At 42.6% G+C, this 21,999-nt stretch overlaps 1 long non-coding RNA gene across 1 annotated transcript in view; it reads left to right on the top strand.

Annotated features, from left to right (window-relative positions):
- LOC125104857 (uncharacterized) overlaps nucleotides 1–10,373 on the top strand; it is an 86,486-nt gene extending 76,113 nt beyond the window's left edge. Inside the window, exon 4 of the long non-coding RNA XR_007128744.1 lies at nucleotides 10,193–10,373. This is a non-coding gene — a long non-coding RNA (uncharacterized LOC125104857). The remainder of the gene's footprint in view (nucleotides 1–10,192) is intronic.
- The last annotated feature ends 11,626 nt before the right edge of the window (nucleotides 10,374–21,999 follow it).

Raw genomic sequence — 21,999 nt, 5'->3', positions numbered from 1 at the left:
AGTTGTTCAGGTTTTTACAGGGGGAAGAGGAAACTTTCTTTTCTTTTTTTTTTTCCCATAAGAAACAACTTTATTATCATACAGTGATTTTTAAGACACTGTTCCAAAAGCAGCACAACCCCTTCCTCCACAAAGTGCACACACACACACACACACACACACACACACACACACTACGAAATGTAAAAGTCATTAGCTGTTTGTATCTTAGATGTGGAAGAAGGAATTCCCCAGGTGATTTTTAAATTCTGGGGCAATTACTACATACAGTTTCGAAAGCCAGAAGTAAGAATCAATCTGCCAAGCAACTATTAGGAATGGAATTGCTTCTCCTTCAAGGTATATGCTGGATTAACTTCTAAAGTAGTTAATTACCGTTCAGATCATGCTGTAGTGACACACAGCTTACATGGAAAACTACAGCCACCTGGGGTTTAAGGAGGTGGGAGAAAAGGAAGGTCACAATTTCTGTTATCTTTTAGACTGTGTCTAATGAGACTAGCTTAAAAGCCAAAGAATCAAAAAGCAGGGTTTTTTGTTTACTTGTTTGTTCATTTTAGCCAAACCAAAATAACAAGGTTTTTTTTTCTTTAGGTAAATTAATTGTTTAAATGAGTCAACTACTGGTTATTTGATCATTATATAGATTTTACCCAAATTGGAGCTGCTTGTCAAAGACTCAGGAAGTAGCCAAATGCTTTGGTTGAATAACCTTCAAATCCATTTCGACTTTGATAATGGACTAAATTTTCCTAGCAGAAGATGGTAGAATACAGGTCCCGCAATTCATTTCCCTTCAGAAGTACCTCATGGCAGGTGAAGAAAACACTGGTCTCAATGGAAAGATCAGGAACACAGATGGCACATGGCAGGCCTGGATTGCTGTTTCCCTCTCTTTGGACCCAAGACAATCCCCATTTCTCATGGCACTCTTCAGTCCCACCAAGTGTGTATCTGGCTTCAGAAACCTTCTCAACTTGGTGCTGTGGGAGCCTGCTACTGCTGCAGGACTGCTCTGCCTTCGGTGCCCACAGTTCTTGGTTACGCTGTTTCAAAGAATGAAGAGGTAGACCAGATGAAGAGTGGTGGGCAGTAAAACAAAACTTATCGAGTGATAATACAAAGCTCCTGAAGGAGAGACCCCAAGAGGGTTGCCCTTGGAGTTTCTAAGTTTGGGGGTTTTTATGAGCTCTTTTGTGAAACTACCTTAAGCAATCAGGGTGTGCTGAGTCGTGGCAATCAGGGCTGTGATCAAGCATTTATCTACCTATTAGGCTAATATTTATGTGCTAATAGTCCTTTTGGGGCTGTCATTCTGGGGGCTGACATCTTAACTGTCCCTTGCTTGTGATAGGGACAAATGCTTGTGGTTGGGGTGCCTGGGTAGCTCAGTTGGTTAAGTGTGTGCCTTTGGCTTGGGTCATGATCTTAGGGTTCAGGTCATGATCTCAGGGTCCTGGGATGGAGCCCTGCATCCATCTCCCTGCTCAGTGGGGAGTCTGCTTTTCCATCTGCCTTCTCCCCCTGCACATGTTCTCTCCCCCGCTCCCCTCTCGCTCTCTCTAATAAATAAAGTCTGTAAAACAACAACAACAACAACAAATGCTTTGTGGTTAATTGTTTTATTTTAGGGTGTTTTGCAGAAGTCTTTTCTGCAAAGGCTGCAGAGCAGAACGTTAGTGCGGTTCTGTTTAAGCTAAAAACAGGATGTTAGGGCTGTTTTGTCTTAGCTGTCCCAACTCCATATTTTCTTGTTGGCGACCCCGGCCCTGACTATCTAACTGTCCAACTAACTCCTAACACTACTAGCGAAATGGACTGGACCTGGAGATGAGACTTATTTATGATGTCTGACTTAGAAAGAATATAAACTCAGGGGGAGGAAAGAAACTGCTAGAAATAGACACTCATTCTCAGAATTTGTTGATATCTGCCAAACCTAGGGGAAAGAACCTATTTGGTTCTTTGAACCTGTAGGGTGCATTGACACCTCTGATGGATTTCAGTCTCAGGATACCTTATCAAAATATTAAAGTTGAAAAGGCCAAAGTCACCTGTCTATGCCCTCATTTCTATGACTCAGGAAACTGCATCAGGCTTGAACAGTATTCAGCTGGGCCCCCAGGTCCCCTGCTCCTCTGTTCTTCTTCCATCTCATGTTGCGCGTCCACTGACCATGTTCTGGGCCCAACAGATCTTTTGTGTCCTGCTTATATCGTTTGTGTATTTATATATAGACTTGTATGGATTATTGTATGAAATAGTACCGCATGAAAATGATTTATTAGTAAACTAGCTATTTGATCAATTTGTAAAATTCTTTTGTTCTTTTTACAGATGTATTTATTTATTTGAGAGAGAGAGAGGGACAGAACCAGGGAGAGGCAGAGAGATCCACTGCTCAGTGCAGAGCCTGACCTCAGCTTGATCCTAGGACCCTGAGGTAATGGCCTGAGCCGAAGTCAGAGGCTCAACGGACTGAACTACCCAGGCACCCCAATTTGTAAAATTCTAATCACAACTTACTTCAGAGGTAAACTTAATGGTCAAAAACTGCACAACCTAGTTGTCTGCTGATTTTTGAGTAGCAGTAAATTCAGCATCTGCTTCTAACATGGACAGAAAGAAATGAGAATACCAGTTTTCAGAAATTCAAAACATAACAGGGATGATTAAATGATCTATAACAACTCCCTAGGATTTTAGCATTTCCTATGCTTCCTAAAATTTCTAATTAAAAAGGAAGTCTCACTAGTGTTTTCTTAAGGATTCAGAAAAGTAATATTTAAGGTCTTTCTAGGACCCACAGAGGAGTCAGAGCACAGACCTCTCCTCTTCAGGCTTCCCTTTCACTAAGAAACAGTCCTGGCCTTGCCATTGACTTCTTCCGTTTTTGCCAGGCTATGTAAGGTTGACTTTTCCTCTTGAGGCCAAAAGCAGAGATAATAATACCAACCCTCTGCCACAAAAATAAGAGGTGTGCTACTTTATTTATTTTTAAAGATTTGTTTGATAGAGGGAGAGCCAGTGGGGGGAGGAACAGAGGGAGAGAGAGGATCCTCAAGCAGACTCCCCAGTGAGCACGGAGCCTGGTGCAGGGCTTGATCCCAGGACCATGAGATCATGACCTGAGCCAAAATCAAGACTTGATCGGTTGGTTGCTTAACCGACTGAGCCACCCAGGCACCCCAGAAGTCTACTAATTTAAACCAGCAGTTCTCAACCTTGGCTGCAATTAAAATCATCTGCCTTTTTAACATTCCCCGCCCAAAGCAATTGAACCAGAATCTCTGCGGCTAGACCCCAGGCATTGCTAGTTTTTTAAAACTCCCCGGTGAAGGGGCACCTGGGTGGCTCAGCCGTTGAGCCTCTGCTTTCGGCTCAGGTCATGGTCCCAGGGTCTTGGGATCCAGCCCTGCATGGGGTTCCCTGCTTAGATGGAAGCCTGTTTCTCCCGCTCCCATTCCCCCTGCTTGTGTTCCCTCTCTCGGTGTGTCCAAAATCTTAAAACAAAACCAAAAAAACTCCCCAGGGTTTCTGGTGTGCAGTCAAGTCAACCAACCCCTGACTTGAACCAAAAGGATGAAATGTTACTGTGGGAGCATCGTAAATCAGATGAAGTTCAGGCCCCAGATGCACTTCCGAGAGCATGAGAGCCACAGCCCACACTGTCTTTACTCTTCCTGGTGCACGTCACTGGACATTTAGCATCCTCCTCTGGAGTGTAAGGAAACCGGGAAGCAATCCCAGGCTGAGGCAACAGTTAGAGAGATCCCAGCGTTCTGGAGTCAGCTGGTATTACTTTGCAAAGTGCAGATGTGAACCTTTCTTCTTATACTCCTAGCTTGGAATTGACCATGTTGGGAATATTTACATCATGGAAATTGGCAAATTCTACCCACTGGGGCTTTTTTTGCCCTGGGGGGCCAGTGGTTGAACATTTATCCACACTGAGCTGAATAGTTCTCTAGCTTCTGACCCTAGTCAAACGTGAGAAGGGGAAAATTAAAGTCACCCTTGATTCATTAGCAAGTCTGAACTTACATTATATATATTACTGCTCTTTTCGTTATTGACTAAAAAGAGGCGGGGAGTAGGTGAGCCTGGGTGGCTTGGCCGGTTGAGTTTCCAACTCTTGATTTCTGCTAAGGTCATATTTTGGACGTCGTACAGCCCTGTGTCAGACTCCCTGGGAGTCTGCTTGAGATCCTTTCCTTCTGTCCCTCCCTACTCCCTACCGACTCAAGCTAAATTGTGTGCACTCTCTCTCCCCTTAAAATAAGTAATTATAAATAAATATTTTTTTTTAAATAAGGGGAATAAAGTCAAATAGAAAGAAAAATTAGGAGTTTGCTACTACCATTATGATCCTGGTAGCTTCCCTGGTAAGTAGGAGAGGACAGCAAGAATTTAACATGGCCTCATACATCCCTTTTCCTTATCACTTTTGTCTAGGTGTCTGTTATTTATTTAAAAACCTTTTTTTCCTATTATTTCTTTAGGTAGAGACCAAGGTAAAGGAAAGGTGGATAGTTATTGTAGTAGTTAAGTTATAGTATAAACTCTTTAATATGGACACTCCAAACCACAGTGACGTAGGCTTAAAAGAAATTTTAACTGTAATGGAAATTTCCATTCCAAGGCTGTGATGGGACCTTTCACCTATGGCTACTCCCAGTTCTTGTCATCACATCTGCATACCAACCAGTCAGAAGGGAAGAAGGAGTAAGGGGAACACATACCTTTCCCATTAAGGACACAGCAGGAAGGAGTTACATCACCTCCACTCATAGCCCATTGGCCAGGACTTTGTCTTAACGGACACACTTAACTGTAAGAGAGGCTAGGAAATGTAGTCTTGACTGGGCGATGTGCCCAGCTAAGCCTCAGAAAATTCATTATTAAAAGAAGAAGGCGAGGGTGAATATTGATGGATAAGCAGAAGACTTAGCCACACCATCCTACTCATTTAAATGCAAGTTTGTGTGTTCTCATGGCTGGAGGTGGAGGCTTAGGAGGACAGTACTTTAAAACATCTTACAGGGGCACCTGGGTGGCTCAGTGGGTTAAGCTGCTGCCTTCAGCTCAGGTCATGATCTCAGGGTCCTGGGATTGAGTCCCAGCTCAGCAGGGAGCCTGCTTCCCTCTCCCTCTCTCTCTGCCTGCCTCTCTGCCTACTTGTGATCTCTGTCAAATAAATAAATAAATAACCTTTTAAAAAAAATAAAACATCTTACAGACAACAGTATCTTCTCAGGGTTTTCAAGTTCTGACTTTCCCAGGAGCTTGTTGTGTTAATAGAAGACACCATTTCTGGAAATTCACTGGAGCTCATTTTTAGAGTTAATTTCAATGTGCACATGTGAAAATATCATGTATTATAAAACTTGGTCATAGACTTTCCAATGTAGCATTTTACTTGATATATTTTTGGCCCAAATAATTCTTTTAAAGACCGTTTTATTAAGACTTATGAAAACACATGGGTTGTTTTTACAGTCACAAACTACAAAACTGTAGAGCATAAATTTGCTAAGTGTAAATAAATTGGAACTAATGTAATTTCCAGTCTTTCCCTCTCCAATTCACTTTACAGTCATCACACTAATCTTTTTTTAAAAATCACTTCTGTCATAGCACTCTTCTGTTTAGAAGCCTTGAAGCCTGTGTTTTAAAGTCGAAATGTGTTTGCTTGGCACTGTGGGGCTCCATGTACCTGTAATGGTGTCCTAACCAAACACATATGAGAGAAAACAGAGGACTGATCAGGAACTTCCGAGTCTTGGGTTCTAGGTCTCGTTCTCCCACTATGAGGTGAGTGATGTTGGACACACCCACATGGTGGGTGTGACTCTGCTTGTAGAGCTGATCCTGAAGCTAAGATTCAAGATTGGCTAGACCAGCAGGGAAAAGAGCCTTCTTTAAAGTAGTTGTGGAGATCAGCTTCTCGCATTATTCTTGATGATCCCTGCCTTCTGGGGTGCACCCCCTTGTCTAATCCCTTCACTTGGAGTGCGAGATGTGCATAATGACTTGCTCTAACAAGATAGAGCAAAAGTGATGGGATGTTGCTTCTGAGATTAGATTATAAAAGAGCAGGCCCTTTGCTCCCATGCTGTCTTTGGTTTTTCTTGCCTTCTCTCTGATGACGCAGGATGCCATGTTGTGATCTGTTCTGTGTAGAGGCCCATGTAGCAAGGAACAGAGAGCAGCCACCAGCCAGAGGCCATGTTGTGAATAGCACTCTTCAGAGGCCTGCATGGCAAAGAATTGATGCCTCCATTCAGCAGTCAGCCAGGATCTGAGGCCTCTCAACAGCCCTAGGAAGGAGCTTGGAAGTATATCTTACCCCGGTCAAGCTTCGAGATGACTACAGTTTCTGCTGACATCTTGACTGCAGCCTCTTGCGAAACTGTGAGCCGAGGAATCCAGCTAAGCTGTGTCCCGGTTCCAGACCCCCAGAAACTGGTGACAGTGAAGATGTTGGTGTTCTAAGTCACAAAGTTTTGGGATGATTTTTATGCAGTGATAGGTAGTAGATATAGGAGCACTAGAGACCAACTATCATCTGAAAATGGAGGGAAATTAGGAAAGCGTTACTGAGATGTTAAAGCTCTTAAAACTGAATTTAAAATTTTGAAAATCACATGCACAGTAAAAGACAATAGAAAACTAAATAACACCAGTAAATCTTGGTCTAGTGATTAGGAGTTATGCTCAGCCTTTGGCCTTCAAAGGAACATGTTTGATCTTCTGTGGAATGATTGCTGTTCTGGCACAATATAAAATACTTCACACACTGGGAGATAAAGGATCTGAGTAAGACATTGGTATGTAGGCCAGAAATTACTGGTTTCAACCAATTTCCCGATCATTGTGATGAAAAAGAAGAGGAACCTCATTTTATGAATATTCTAGATCTCCACTGTCCAGTATAGTCACCGCATGTGATTATGTATATGTAAGTTACAATTAATTAAAACTGAGTAAAATCTCAAATTCAGTTTCTCAGTCCTACTAGCCAAACTTCTAGTGCTCAAAAGCCTCAACAGCCAGTGCCGCAATATTGGACAGTGCCAGTACAGAGCATCTCCAAAGTCGCGGAGGTTCGGCTGGGCAGCCCTACTGTAAAGGGCTTCTATGATGCCTCATACCAGTGCTTACGAAGTTTGTTTCGCTATTGTTCTCCTCATGTACCATTAAACCAGTAGACGATGTCAAGTGTTCTTGGGCTACTCTGGAGGAGTCGGCAGCTCAGCCAACCTGGAGGTATTCTGAACACACTGCAGAGCCTCCAAATGGAGTGGGGAGAATTTACGTTCTAAAAAGCATTAGAGGGGGGCACCTGGGTGGCTCAGTGGGTTAAAGCCTCTGCCTTCAGCTCAAGTCATGATCCCAGGGTCCTGGGATCAAGCCCCTTTTTGGGCTCTCTGCTTGGTGGGGAGCCTGCTTCCCCCCTCTCTCTGCCTGCCTCTCTGCCTACTTGTGATCTCTGTCTGTCAAATAAAAAAATAAAATCTTTAAAAATAAATAAATAAAAAGCATTAGAGGGCAGGTGCCATAAAGGACTACCAAAGACTCAGTCTTAAGGTGAGCCAGTGGACGTCACCACTGCTGATACCAGCTCTCAAACATAGGCCAACCCACGAGCTCGCTGTGGGCTTTAGTTTCCATCTTTGTCAAATGAGAGCAAAGGGCTGACGTTCTCTTAAGTTCCTTCAAGCTCTAAAACTCAGTGACTATACAGCAATCAACAAGAAGGAAATCTTGCCATTTGCCACTATGTGGATGGATTATGTGGGGTGTATTATGTGGAGTGGGTTATACTAAGGGAATTAAGTCAGTCAGAGAAAGACAAATACCATATGATTTCACTCCTACGGGGAATTTAAGAACGAAAACAGATGAACACTGGGCAAGGGAAGGAAAAATAAGATAAGAACAGAGAAAGAGGCAAACAGTGAGAGAGGAGACTCTTAACTACAGAGAACAAACTGAGGGTTGCTAGAAGGGAGGTGGGTAGGGGGATGGACTAAATGGGTGATGGGCATTAAAGAGAGCGCTTGCTGGGATGAACACTGGGTGTTCTAGGTAAGTGATGAATCATTCAATTCTACTCCTGAAATCAATACTACACTATATGTTAACTAACTTGAATTTAGATAAAAATTAGAGGAAAAAAGTACAGAATAGAGAAAAAAACCAACAGCATAAAACTCAATGACTGTATATGACACTAATGAAAATTTACCTGTGTAAATTATTTGATGACTCACAGATGCAGGGTAGGAGTCCAACAACTGGTTTAACACTGCCGCCTCCAGATTTCTTCCTACAACCAGCCTCCTTTCTTCTTCCTGGATGATATCAGGGAACAGAAGGGAGAAGGGAGGGAGTAGGATTGCACCTGGGGAGTTCTGCTGCCTTCCTCCAAAGATCCGGCCATTCTGAACTCCTGGTCACCTTGCTTATCCCTCAGTGGGTCTTGTAGGGCCTTGGGAATTTCTTTCACGTCACATGACTGCCATAGGCAGCCAGGTCTGATAGTCTCTAAGTCTTTCCTCTACCTAAGGATACTTTACCGCTGTGCTCACTGCCCTAGGGTTACTTCATATGGTGGGTTAAGATGCTTAAGGTTTTCCTCAGCTACCAAGTCTCAGAGGGCAAGAAACAAGTCCTTGTGCTCTGGATTCTCTCAAATTTATCTGTTCATTCCATGTACTCGCAACTTCCCACCTGCTCTTGGATTTTTAGGTTTGTCCCGGGGTGGCGGCTCCCACACTCACACAGGACCTCTTGCCCTTCACCTCACTTCCCCTTCATGTCTAACCAAAAGTGGGTTTCTACCTTACCCTGCCTCTCAACACTGTTTGTTTTTTAAAAGATTTTATTTATTTATTTGAGACTAAATGAGCACAAGCTGAGGGAGGAGCAGAGGGAGAGAGACAAGCAGACTCCCCGCTGAGCAGGGAGCCTGCTCTGGGGCTTGATCCCGGGACTGCAGGATCATGACCTGAGCTGATGGCAGATGCTTAACCCATTGAGCCACCCAGGTGCCTCTCTACACGGTTTTTTAGCAAACTTTCCTCTCATGCCCTCTACAAGAATTCTGAAAGCTTCCACATTTTTAGGTTGACATCTGAAAATTTTTATCTCACGTTTAATAGTTGCAAAAGATGTTATCTCTGGTGTATTTTATATCATATATATGCTCTAAATAGATTTTTGTCAAAACCTTAGAACATTTGATTTTGCTCCTTCAACGTATGGAAAATAACTATGCAGAACCTAATTGGCGAAGTCAGTTTTTGTTTTCTAGCCGGTCAGCCAGAGCAACCATACTTTCTGTCCAGACAAGTCTGGATTTTATTTCTCAGTTTAAGTCAATGTTTCAATGTAAGTCCTCATGACAACCGTATCACTTCTGAATTCTAATACAAGGAAACAAAGATAAACAGATGAGGCCCTTCGCCATGGAAGATGCTGAAGCCCGGATGAGATGAGGCCCCATGACCCTCAGTATTTTCCTGGGAACTCACCTGGGGCTACTCTCAAAGAACCTTCCCTGGGGGCACGCATTTTCCAACCGTCCAGTCATTTGGCGACCCAGAGTTTTTTGTCTCCTTGGGCAATGTACTATTTTAGGATTCTGGACAATGAAGGGTATGTTTTTCTTTTGTAAAAGAGGAGAACACTTTGAAAAAAGGCAGGGCCATCTGCAAATTCTAAAAGTAGGTTAATTTTAGGAAAGAATACACATGGAAGTTGATTATTTTGAAAACCGTTCCCTTAAAGTCCCCAGTGACCACGTATCCTTTAGCAAATCTTCATGCATTCCCGGGGGGACACACACGGCAGTGTGAAAACCAAAGCATTCTAGTGAAGTTCTAGGCTCAGACCCCTGAGCTTTCCTCTTTAAGGGTTGAAAAGAAAACTTCTTGAAAGTAGGCAAAACCTTTTTTTTTCTCTTAACAAAGTCTGGAATTATCTTGCTGTGAACTGAAGAAATTTAGTTTGGCACTCCAAGCTGAGTAATGACTTTGTTCTACTGAAGTATGCAGCCTTTCCCTGAAGTAGTCAAACCCATTGATTCAATGAGTGAGGGGTCATAGGACAACACCACTTACAGGGAATGAAAATTACTTTGGTTTAATATTTCAAGAGCATCATCATGCCTTTATCTTTCATTCAGAACCAGGATGAAACGGCCTGAGTTGTTACAGAGCAGAACTGAAGGCACGGAGGCAGACGCAGATTGGGAGCTGCTCTGAGCAGAGCTCTGGGAGGGGCTGCGCCGAGTAACCCATACCTGCAGGCCGCTGGGGCCTGGGCCTGTGGAATCCCAGCAAGACGGACCCTCCTCCTTCAGGCACCACCAGGTAAGGGTCCCAAGCCGTGACTGAGAGTTTGGTAAGTTCCGGCCTTACGGGTGATGTTGACTCTGGGTGCTGTTTCATAGCATGTCTGTTGAGGCTTAAAAGTTACCCACGACTTTGATTTTCACTAAAAAAAAAAACAATTAGAGTGGGAGGAAGCAAAGCAGAAGAGACAAGGAGCTGTTAACATCACAGGGAACAAAAGAAAAACCCAAACAAACCAAGTAACAGTCCCATGGTGCCCTGGGTGGAAAGAGCTCCCACCAACCCCTCTCAGAGATGGCTTTAGTGGTCCCAGCTTCTCTCCAGCTTGTGAAATGCCCTCTGTCCTCATCTTTCTCTGCAAAGCTCTCTCCCATTTCCTTCAGGAAGAACACTTGTTCTTCCCCTTGTCTTGTACAGAACACTTGATCACGGGTATACCCTGGGTCTTGGAGGCTCCCTTCACCTTAGTGCCCCCTAGTATTTTGTATTTCCCCAAACTCTATTCCCATCCCAAATGGAATTCCACCATCATCAGAATTATCTTGTTATACGTGGAAAGTAGTGAGTTTCCCATTCATTCATTAAGTCTGGGTGAAGGTCTGTCAGAATCTTCCAGAAGGGGTTCCAGCACTGGCAGTAAGAGGGTGGGAGTGGTGGAGTTGGATGAGGGAAGCTTTTTACTGTTCCTTCTACACCCAAACGCTTGGACTCTACCCTTCAAGTTGAGTTTTAAAAAATGAAAATGATATTACTGTTGGTTCTAATGATGAAGGTAATATGTGTACATGGTGTTAAAAAGGCACATCATTAAAAAAAAAATAGAAATTCAAATAATTCACCCATATTTCCATCACCCTGAGAAAAGCACTGCTGTCTACATTTTGGCATACATCATTTGAAACTCCAGATTCAGGGCGACTGGGTGGCTCAGTGGGTTAAAGCCTCTGCCTTCAGCTCAGGTCATGATCCCAGGGTCCTGGGATCAAACCCCACATCGGGCTCTCTGCTATGCGGGGAGCTTGCTTCCTCCTCTCTCTGCCTGCCTCTCTGCCTACTTGTGATCTCTGTCTGTCAAATAAATAAATAAAATATTTTAAAAAGAGATTCTTCTTAAAAAAAAAAAAAAACAAAAAACTCCAGATTCATACAATATTATTATTATTATTTTTTACAAAAATGGGATTGAAACCTGCCACTTTATAACCTGTTTTTTTCCCAGTGAATATACTTCCACATCAACAATTCTAAGCCTACATCATTTTTAATAGCTACAGAGATTTCTGTGGCTTACTTAACTAACATCCTATTGTTGGACAGTTAGGTTGTTTCCAGTTCTTAGATCATGCTGCAATAAGGATTCTAGCACATAGCTGGTAAGAAGAGACTTTCTGAAGTTTCTGTTTCCTGAAAACTTTTTTTTTTTTTTAAGATTTTATTTATTTATTTGACAGAGAGAAATCACAAGTAGGCAGAGAGGCAGGCAGAGAGAGAGGAGGAAGCAGGCTCCCTGCTGAGCAGAAAGCCCGATGTGGGGCTCGAACCCAGGACCTGGGATCATGACCTGAGCCGAAGGCAGCGGCTTAACCCACTGAGCCACCCAGGCGCCCCCGTTTCCTGAAAACTTTTGACATTAGCCACTCCACCACACATTTTACCCATATGGGAATCTAGTTTTCTTTACTTTCTTAAGTTCTTTAAGAGGCAGTTGTAAAGTCATTTTAGAAAATGATAGTTATTAATGGGGCGCCTGGGTGGCTCAGTGGGTTAAAGCCTCTGCCTTCGCCTCAGGTCATGATCCCAGGGTACTGGGATCGAGCCCCGAGTCGGGCTCTCTGCTCAGCAGGAAGCCTGCTTCTCCCTCTCTCTCTCTGCCTGCCTCTCTGCCTACTTGTGATTTCTGTCTGTCAAATAAATAAATAAAATCTTAAAAAAAAAAAAAAGAAAATGATAGTTATTAAATAAATACTATGTTGTTATATCATTAGGTAAAGGGAGCTCTTTAAAAATTTAAATACAGGCTTTATTTGCATATACTCCAATGTAATATGCCATGTTAGGAAATATTTCCTGTAATTATTATTGGTAAACCTCATAAGGATAATTTTTATCAATTTGCAGCTCATTCTATCACTCCAGGAAAAGTTGGAATAATCTCAATCTCCTACAGGGAAATCCAATTTACATAAAGTTATATATCCATAAAGAAACAGCTGGACTGTGATCCAAATGACTGTAATGAAGCTGATGATATTTAACAATAAGGTTTTCTGTAATTAAATTGAAGTGAGCTCCAAAAATTCTACCTAGAAAAAAGTTTTCAGATGCCCTCAAATCTAATGGCAGGATTTCCTCTGGAAAGAGAATTTTCTCTGTTAATGCTTTGGGGTTGATTAATTTGTATATGACCTGCTGGCTCTATTAGTTAGATGTATCTTTTTGGATCCAAGTATCAGAAATCAGCTCATGCTAACTTAAGTTAAAATGAGAAATACGTTATGGGAATGCAGAGGTGTCCTGTCAACAGGGTCTTGGGGAGGTTCTGAAACAGGGACCTGGAAAGCTGGGTAGCCACTCTGGCTAGGAGTCAGGAGTCAGCCTCGCTTCTCCGCACACACGCACTCCTTCTGTTCGCTTGTGCACCAGACTCTCCTGAGTCTCTGCTGTGGAAAGGATTTGCCCCACAGCTCAGCCTCACTTACCTTTAACAGGTCTACTCTCTGGAGAAGGAAAGTCAGTTGATCTTTTGCCCTCTCTCTCCGGATTCCAATGTATAGAAAAAGGAACTCTGGCCTGGATCACATGACTGCCCCTTCCTCAACCAACTGTGGCCTGGGGGCCAGAGTGCAACACACAAGATGGCCGCCTAGGAGGCGGCTGCAGGAGTGGTCACTGTGAGCTGGGAAAATGCTCGGAATCATTTCTCTGAGTATGAAACTTGAGAGAGAGAGAGAGGTGAGTCGTACAGAAAGTCAAACGCCATTAGGTTATAAGCATTGATTATTAACTTGGGAATAGATGAGATGGTGTAGTTACTTTTTCACTGTGCAGAGTAAAGAGGAAAGGACAAGCACAGAATCCTGAGGAATCTGACTAGAGGGCTGAGCAAAGGAAAGGAAATCATTTCTCCCAAAATAAACCTGACTTGTCAGTGAAGAGAACTCCAAGAATGTGTCAAGAGCTGCCAAAGGCATTTGCTTTTCATTTCTGGAATTTATCAAGTTCACTGCCTGTTTCTCTCAAGGGATTTTCTAGATCCTTTGTCTGCTTCCCTTTCCACCTGGTGTGGGTTTTAAAATTTTCCACCTTGATCAATAAGGATTCAGTTGTGCTTTCTATGCTGGCATTTCTTCACATAAGAAGGAATCCAGGTTTGAAAGGACCAGGAAGCTCACACAATAGTGGAGGCCATTTTAAGAAAAAGACTACAAAATTATAAATACAAAATAAGGTCCAAAAATATTTATTTAGAATGAAAAGAGAAATGACAATAATCACACATATTTAGAAGTTGGCAAATGCTACAACATCACAAAATCTAGAAAGTCACATAATTTTTAAAAAATTAACTCCTTTAAGTACCTCTAAAATACTTTTCCCCTAAATTTTTGACATGGTAGTTTTAATCACTGATTCATATGAAAATGGCTTTGCAATATCACTTTTCGTAGAGTAAATAGGTAATTTTCTCTTTCCTCTAGCATGGTTTTTCAAGCTTTAAAAAATTGATAATTTCGAAAGTTTTCTTTGAGCATCACAATAATTATTGATGATGTCGTGTAAATATTTAAGATCATTGTCAAATCTGAGAAAACTATCAGACTTCTTTTCTATAAAATTTGGAAGAGTTTTCCGTACACTAGCTCTGGGGTCCATACATTTCATTCCTGCTTCTCCTCCATTAAACACAGGCATCCAGGGCAGGGCTCTGTGGGACACATTCCTATTGGGATACAGCCTCAGGCTCTGTACTTTCTTGTGTAGGACACCTCACACAGGAGTGGTCGACAGCTCTTTGTGGAGGCTGGTTTTGAACAGGCTAGTGGCTGGGGTGGGAGACAGACAGGTAAACGTGCATCTCAAGGTAGGGGAATTTGAAGGAGAGATGGCAGGAAATTGAGGGAGTTCTGCTAATGACTTCAGATTTTACCAGGAGACAAAGGTGGCTGCGAGAGAAAGAGACATTAGAGGCAGGCTTGCCAGATTTCAGCAAATAAAAATATAGGACATATGAAATGTGGCACGGGACAGACTTCCACCAGAAATTATTCATTGCTTATCTGAAATTCAAATTTAACTGGGCATTCTGTATTTTGTCTTGCAGTAGATGGTGGGCCCTTCAAGAGAAAAGTGAAGCTTTGGCATAGTCACGGAGAGAATGAGAGAGCTAACCAGAGGTTAGTGCAAGGAGGGCCCGATAAAGATTAGATACCAGCAAATTCATGGTGGGGGTGGGGGGTGTTTTTCTAATGGAGCTTAGCCACTCAGGTGCATTGGCATTCATGCAGCCTGTGATTCCAGAAACAAGGTTTAAAATATATGATAAAAGATGGGATTCAACTAGGTTTCTCATCTCTTTATGCTTACTGTTTGTGCTTTCCATAAAACCAAGGCAGCAGAAATTTCAAAAGAAAGATGTACTGATTATGGATTGGAATCCTAATCGCAGAATATGTTAACATAAGAATATTTTATTCTACACTTCCCAAACATGCCATAATATATTCACCCAAAGCAATAAATCCCAAGCTGCACAAGCAAATTATAAACAAATGATAGAAGCTGAAGTTTCCTCTCAAAAGAGGCTAAGGAACAGATAATTTAGAAAGAACAGATTTTATTGGAACGTCAATAGTTTTCATGACACAGATACTTAAACTACTCGTTTTCAACATTCCCATATAAAGAAAATTATAAAAGGTTTTTTGTGGGTTTTTTTTTAAGAAAAGATAATTTGACAGATGGAGTCTTTTTATGGGATCCGTAGAAGTGATAAAATTGAATAAATTACCAAGATTTTATCTCCATTTCTGTAATTTTCCCTAAAGATTTAGAGGTGGCAGATTGAATCAACTGGGAAATAAATTTGCATGTTTATAACATGTCTAAAACAGGAATTAAAGACAAAAACTTCTCACTTGTTTTCGAGAGTGATTTGTCGGGAGGAAACTTGCTCTCATGAGATCACACATTTCCTAACCAAGTATCAAGGTTCACCAAATGGAAATGTATTGCAAAATGTACACGAGGTTTGGTGAACAGTGTACTGTCTATTATTATCATCAGTGTTAAAGAACAAGCAAAAATAATTACGGATTATAAAGTTGGGGCAACTTAACTAAATTCTAGATAATTTTTTTACATAGGAGAGGATTTGGTTATGAACAGGCTGGACTTGATTTTGAGTAAAGTTGAGCTACAGTACTTTGGTTCACAAGATAGCTCACTTTTGTGATCCCCGAGTCACGTATCACATTACAGAGCCTGCAGGCCTGCCTGCCCCTTAAGGAGCAGAAGGACCCCTGCCTGGATGGTGGTGGGATGTTTTATGTACAGTGTATGTGTCTTACTTCAAGAAAAGCACCCAAAGACCAGATGCTCCTCCTTCTCCTACAGAATCCTTAGTGATGATACTCACACAGCCAGCGGGCTCTGGCTTAGACCAGAATTTGAGTGGGAAAAGGCAATGAGATGTACAGTTTGCATTGAACCATGGGAGATGGTATCTGGAGAATCTGTTAGTCCTATACCCCTCACCTGGTAGGTAAGGATCCTGAGACTCAGAGGGCAGAACTGACTTCTCTAAGCCTCATGCACTCACTGAGTGAGTGGCGGAACTGAGGGCAGCATTGGCCAATAGTGAGCGAGACAAAGGCTGAAATGGAAAGCCTTAGAAAGTGGAAGCAACTTTGAGGGTCTTGTCCTAAGTCCCAAGTCAGCTGACACTGTCATTTTCCATTGGTTTTTGGCATTCTCGAATTCAGGATTTACATAAGGAATATTCTCTGTGTTCTGTCATTTTTGTCTTTTTTTGTTTGGGCTTGTTCCATAATAACAGCTAACAGCCTTATTTATGTACCCATTGATAAGAAAAATCAGTGGTAGGCAAGGAGTCATGGGGAATGGATTCATCAATTTTTTTTAAAAGCAGAAAAGCAGCTCTTGTTTCCTGGTATATTTTTGGCTGTTCACCCCTCTCTTCCATTTGCAGCTGTTTGCCTTTGTTCTTGTATTCAATTAATTTTGTAATGTAAACAGTGAGCAAATCAGAATATTTAAGGATTCTTTCTGTTTATGTATTTAATTGTACTGCAGTGTATTTGAAGCAGGACCCCTCTCATCTCCAACTAAATCTATGGTGGGTAAAAAAAAAATAAATTAGGATTTATTTTCTGCTGGGTGTTTTCCCTCTCTGTGTAGGATTCCAATTCCAAATTAGTGTGGTTGCTATGTGTGGAGGAGAGATGTGTCAAGAGAATGTGGCCCCAGGGAAATAAGAAATTGGAAAGAAGTCAGTGCATCCAAACCAAGCACACTGATATCTTCTTTGAGGAAACACTGAGATATTATTTGGATAAAAGATGGCCCTAGAACAAATATGACGTTGACTTGCTGGGAGGAGAAGCTGAGAAAACTTATAACTACGTTCTCTTTTCCTTCTTCTGCCAAGAGCAGAGCCTATAGGCTGGCCCAGCTCACCTGGCTGAAGGCACAGCCGGCGCTCACCTGGGAGACCTCCCTGAATGTTTTCAATAACAGGAACTTTCCTTTTGCTCTGATTGAGTTGAGTGATAGAGGTGAGGCCTTGTATGTAGATGGGGTAGAAATCCCACCACCATGGCCGACTCTGGGGAAGTCACTCGACTTTTCTTTGCCTCAGTTTCCACAGCTGTGGTAAAACTAGGATCATAATTTGTAATTTGGAAAACTGCCATGAAATGAAATGAGGCAAAAAAATGGAAAGCACTTCCGCAGTGTCCAACCTGCTCTCTGTTCCTTCTTGCCCACTCCCCTCCTGATCTGCTGCACTTCCAGCAGGGTTCTGAGAGAAGCGTGCTCTGTCCTCTTTTCCTTATTTCCTCCCATCTCAGTTTCGGGCCCTCTCTAGGCCTTTCTCCAGATCTAGGATCATGTGATATTGTCTGCCTCAAGTTCTGAAGGTGTTCCTTTGCCGACCATCCTATGGATGTAGGCTTTGTTTTCTTGTCCCTCTGCACCTTCTCGACTGCCTTCTGATGTACTGATCCCATCTTTAATTATGGCTTTGCCTCTTCTATAGGGAAGACTCTCAAATCTGTTTCCTGTAATGACCCCTCAGACCAGTCTTTGCCCTCAACTGTTCCTAGACCTGAATTGTTAAGAGGAAACCATACTGTCTGCAGTTAGCCATTTTGGAGACACAGCCCATGAATGCATAATAACATCACCTGCTTTTTGTAGACATAGTAGATTCCTGTCTCTTGCACCATAATACAACACAAGAGGGAAATGGTGTGGTTCCTGTCCTTGGGGACTCCTGAGGCAAAGAATGTTCCCGTGCCAGTTACAGGCACGGCGTTGCTATAAACACATGTCACTGAAAATAGAGAGTTTTTCCCACATAAATGCTGTTTTACCTTGTCCCTTAATGCTGTCAGTGGGGTCAGGAATAAAGCATTGGCTGTACTATCAAGTGAGAGAGGAGAAAGGAAAGGAAGGAAAGAAGGAAGGATGGAAGGATAAAAAAATTTATGAACAGAAAAGGGGAGAGCCCATGAAGGAAGAGAAAACTTGAGGAGGGGAGGAGAGTATAGATGATATGCCACAGAAAATCTCAGAATCCCGGTATTCTTGGTAAAGAAAGAAATGTCACTGAGTCGAACTCCCATCAAATGCTTCAGTTTCCTCTAGTGTTTCCACCCAGCTGTGTTATCCTTCTGCCTGAAACTCACTGCAAATACTCCTGGAGCCCAATCTATGCTGCACTGTGAGAATTATTAGAATAGTCATCTAATAATATGTAGAATCTAAAATGGCTTCCTATCGTTTTTTCCCCTCATTGATTTTGGTTCCCCTATGGGGCCTTAAAGCTAACCTATAATCCTTTCCCTGACCTTCAGAACGTTTATGATTTGGACCCTGTCTATCTCTGGTACTTCTTGTTGGCTGTGTTTGCTAACACGCTGTGCACAGGCCTTCCTGAGAGCCTTCTGACGAGAGCACCTGATTCCTGCTCTTTGCATGAGACCCCCGAACAAATAGATGTACATGCAATCTTTGAGGTTTTGTGTCAAGGGCCACCCTTCTGGAGGAGCCTTCCCACAGGGCCAGAGCTAAAATAGCCCATGCCTGGGGTGCCTGCGGGGCTCAGTTGTTAAGCGTCTGCCTTTGGCTCAGGTCATGATCCCAGCGTCCTGGTCCTGGGATGGGTCCTGCATCAGGTTCTGTGATCAGCAGGGAGTCTGCTTCTCCCTCTCCCTCTGCTACTCCCCCTGTTTGTGCGCTCTCTCCTGATCTCTCTCTCTCAAATAAATAAATAAAAATCTTTAAAAAAGAATAGTTCACTCTTGGAAGTCTAAATTGGGTAACTTTTTTTTTTTTTTTAAATGTGATGGCAAAGCCCCTAGAAGCCAAGTCAAAAGACCAACAAAAAACTGGGAAAAATACTTGCATTTTACATATTACTGTGATGGTTTTCCTAAAATATAAAGTGTTTCTGCAGTTCGGTGAGAAAAAGACCAATTAGGTTATTGGTCTACTGTAACAAAACAAACAAAACCAGGCAAAGGATACAAACATTCAAGTAAACAACCCACATATGCTTACCAAATATATGAAAAAGTACTGAAAAAGAGAGAGAGAGAGATATACAGTTTTTCATCTATCACACTGGCAAAGGTAAATCAATACTATTCTTATGCTGGCAAGGATGTGAGAAACAGGTACTCTTGTATCCTACTGGTAACAGTATAAACTGGAACAATTTTATAAAGGTGATTCCATAATATTTATCAAAATTAGAATGTGCAAATGCACTTTCCGCCCTGGGATTTTTAGTTCTAGAAATTTGCCCTACAGATATGTTCCTGAATGTGGGAATTGATGTATGTACACAGGTGCTCATAGCAGTGTTTTATATAAGAGCAAGAGGCTGGAAACCACATATGGATCTATCAGTAGAGGAATGGATAAATAATTGTGGTGCATTCATACAATAAAATAGTATGCAGTTATTAAGAGAAGGAGGCAGATCTGTCTGTGGCACTGGAGTGCTTTGAGTGCATTTTATATTAGCTTACAGGCACTTTATATCTGCTATTTTGTATTTTGTTAAGAGAGCCCCTAAAACTATATCAGCTTCAGATCCCCCAAATCTGGATACACTCTTGGCCCCAACCCACTTGGGAGACAGACTCATCCTGTGAGTTAACAGAGGTTCATTCTATAGTGGTAAGGGGGAAAAGGAGGATACGGAGGTATCAATATGGGGCTTGGGGGGCATGGTGGACAGGGTTGGATCAAAATGATGAGTTTGAAAAAGTTTCACAGGTGTTTCTGATATGCTTCCCCCTTTTGAGATGCACTCTTACTCCGTGTTCAACCCACAAACCCCCAATCCTGCACAGCCACTGCTGAGCCTCTGCTCCTTTAAGGCTCTAAAACCACTTTCACTCTCAGATAAGGACTAACCTCGCAGCGAAAGTCCAAATGGCCTTTGTCCATTTCACTGTACCTCCCTGCCTTTGTCAGCCTCATTCTGTGGGTCCTGGAGGTGCCCGAGGAAGGCGGACCAGCCATGCAAACTCCAGAATAGTTTCCTCTCTCTGGCTTTTCTGACCTCTGCCTTGCAACACAGCTACTATTGGCCTCATCTTTCTCGAAAATGTGGCAATGTACTGAAGTTCCCAGATCCTTCTGTAAGCCACTCACCTTTTTGGAAGCAGGCAGCCTCAAAATAGTTCTTATCTCTTTAAATCACCTGGGTATTCACTTTCTGTTTGTCTCCGTTTTGCCTGTTGTCAGACAAACACCTGCTGCTGGGGAGGTTTGGAGAGATTTTGAGGAGGGTGGGGAGTAAACCAGGCTCGCAGGAAAAATTATACTCTCATAAATCAGGAAACGAAGTTATGTGGGGTTTTTTTTTTAAAGATTTTATTTATTTGACACAGAGAGAGAGCTCACACATAGGCAGAGGCAGGCAGAGAGAGAGGGGGGAAAGCAGATTCTCCACTGAGCAGAGCCTGACATGGGGCTCGATCTCAGGACCCTGAGACCATGACCCGAGCCGAAGGCAGAGGCTTAACCCACTGAGCCACCTAGGCGCCCCTGGGTTTTTTTTTTTAACCACAATTTTTAAACTTTTTAAAAGATTTTATTTATTTTTCAGAGAGAGAGAGCGAGCACAAGCAGGGGGAGCAGCAGGCAGACGGAGAAGCAGGCTCCTCACTGAGCAAGGAGCCCTATGTGGGTCTCCATCCCAGGACCCTGGGATCATGACCTGAGCTGAAGGCAGACACTTAAACAACTGAGCCATTCAGGCATCCCTTAACTATAATTTTTTAAAAAGATTTTATTTATTTATTTGACAGAGAGAGAGATCACAAGTAGGCAGAGAGGCAGGCAGACAGAGAGGGGCAAGCAGGCTCCCTGCTGAGCAGAGAGCCTCATGTGGGGCTTGATCCCAGGACCCTGAGATCATGACCTGAGCCGAAGGCAGAAGCTTAACCTGCTGAGCCATCCAGGCACCCCACAATTTTTTTTTAAAGTAAATGAGGCATAGAACTTTGAAAAATGAAGGGGCACTCAGGAGTAACATGATTCCATGTACTTCCCTAAAATTTTCCCTTTCCTCCTTCCCTCCCTTTCTGTCTTTTTAATGAACAAAATGAGCTAAGAACACTCTTTAAAGGTTTGTTTTTTGTTGTTGATATTATTTTGTGGTACCTCCAGGCTGTGGGTTCATCTGATTTGCATTTGGACTTGATTTTGAAGATTCTAACTCAAATCTATAATAGTTTGAGAAAAAGAATTTATTTTTTAAAAATTGAATTGGGGCGCCCTGGGTGGCTCAGTTAGTTAGGTGTCTGACTCTTGATTTCAACTTAGTTCATAATCTCAGGGTCTTGGATTGAGCCCCACATGAGGCCGTGCACTCAGTGGGGAGCCTGCTTGAGATTCTCTCCCTCTCACTCTGCCCCTCCCCCCTCAAAATTAATAAATAAATAAAAATCTTTAAAAACTGAATTGAACCTGAATGCAGCTGAGAGTGAACAAATGAGATATGGCAGAAACCAGCCTCTCAATCAGTCCAGGAAGTTTTGTCAAAAACTTTAGCTTCCATCACCTTCCACAGCCCACTTGCCTCCCCTTGCCAGGAAGAGCCAACACTCAGAAGAAAGCAGATCCAGAGAGCACCCAGACAGCCACCAGACAGGCAGCAGATGCAGAGTTCTCAAGTTAGAGAAAAGAGGACACATTGCTCTTTGTTTTTTTAGAGAAAAGAGACGCGGGCCTGCTTTGTCTAAAGTGTCAGCTCTTCAGAAGAGAAGCCCAGGCAGGTGGGCACATCAGCAGAGCCCCAGAGAACACTGTGCCCTGTGAGAATGACCAGAGAGGAGGACACAGCATCAGGACTCTGCCAATAGCCTGCCTCGGTTCTCAG

The sequence above is a fragment of the Lutra lutra genome, chromosome 7, assembly GCF_902655055.1.
Source record: "Lutra lutra chromosome 7, mLutLut1.2, whole genome shotgun sequence".
NCBI lineage: Eukaryota > Metazoa > Chordata > Mammalia > Carnivora > Mustelidae > Lutra > Lutra lutra.
Note: the sequence above shows the minus strand (reverse complement) of the source record. Positions and strands in the feature narration are given on the sequence as shown.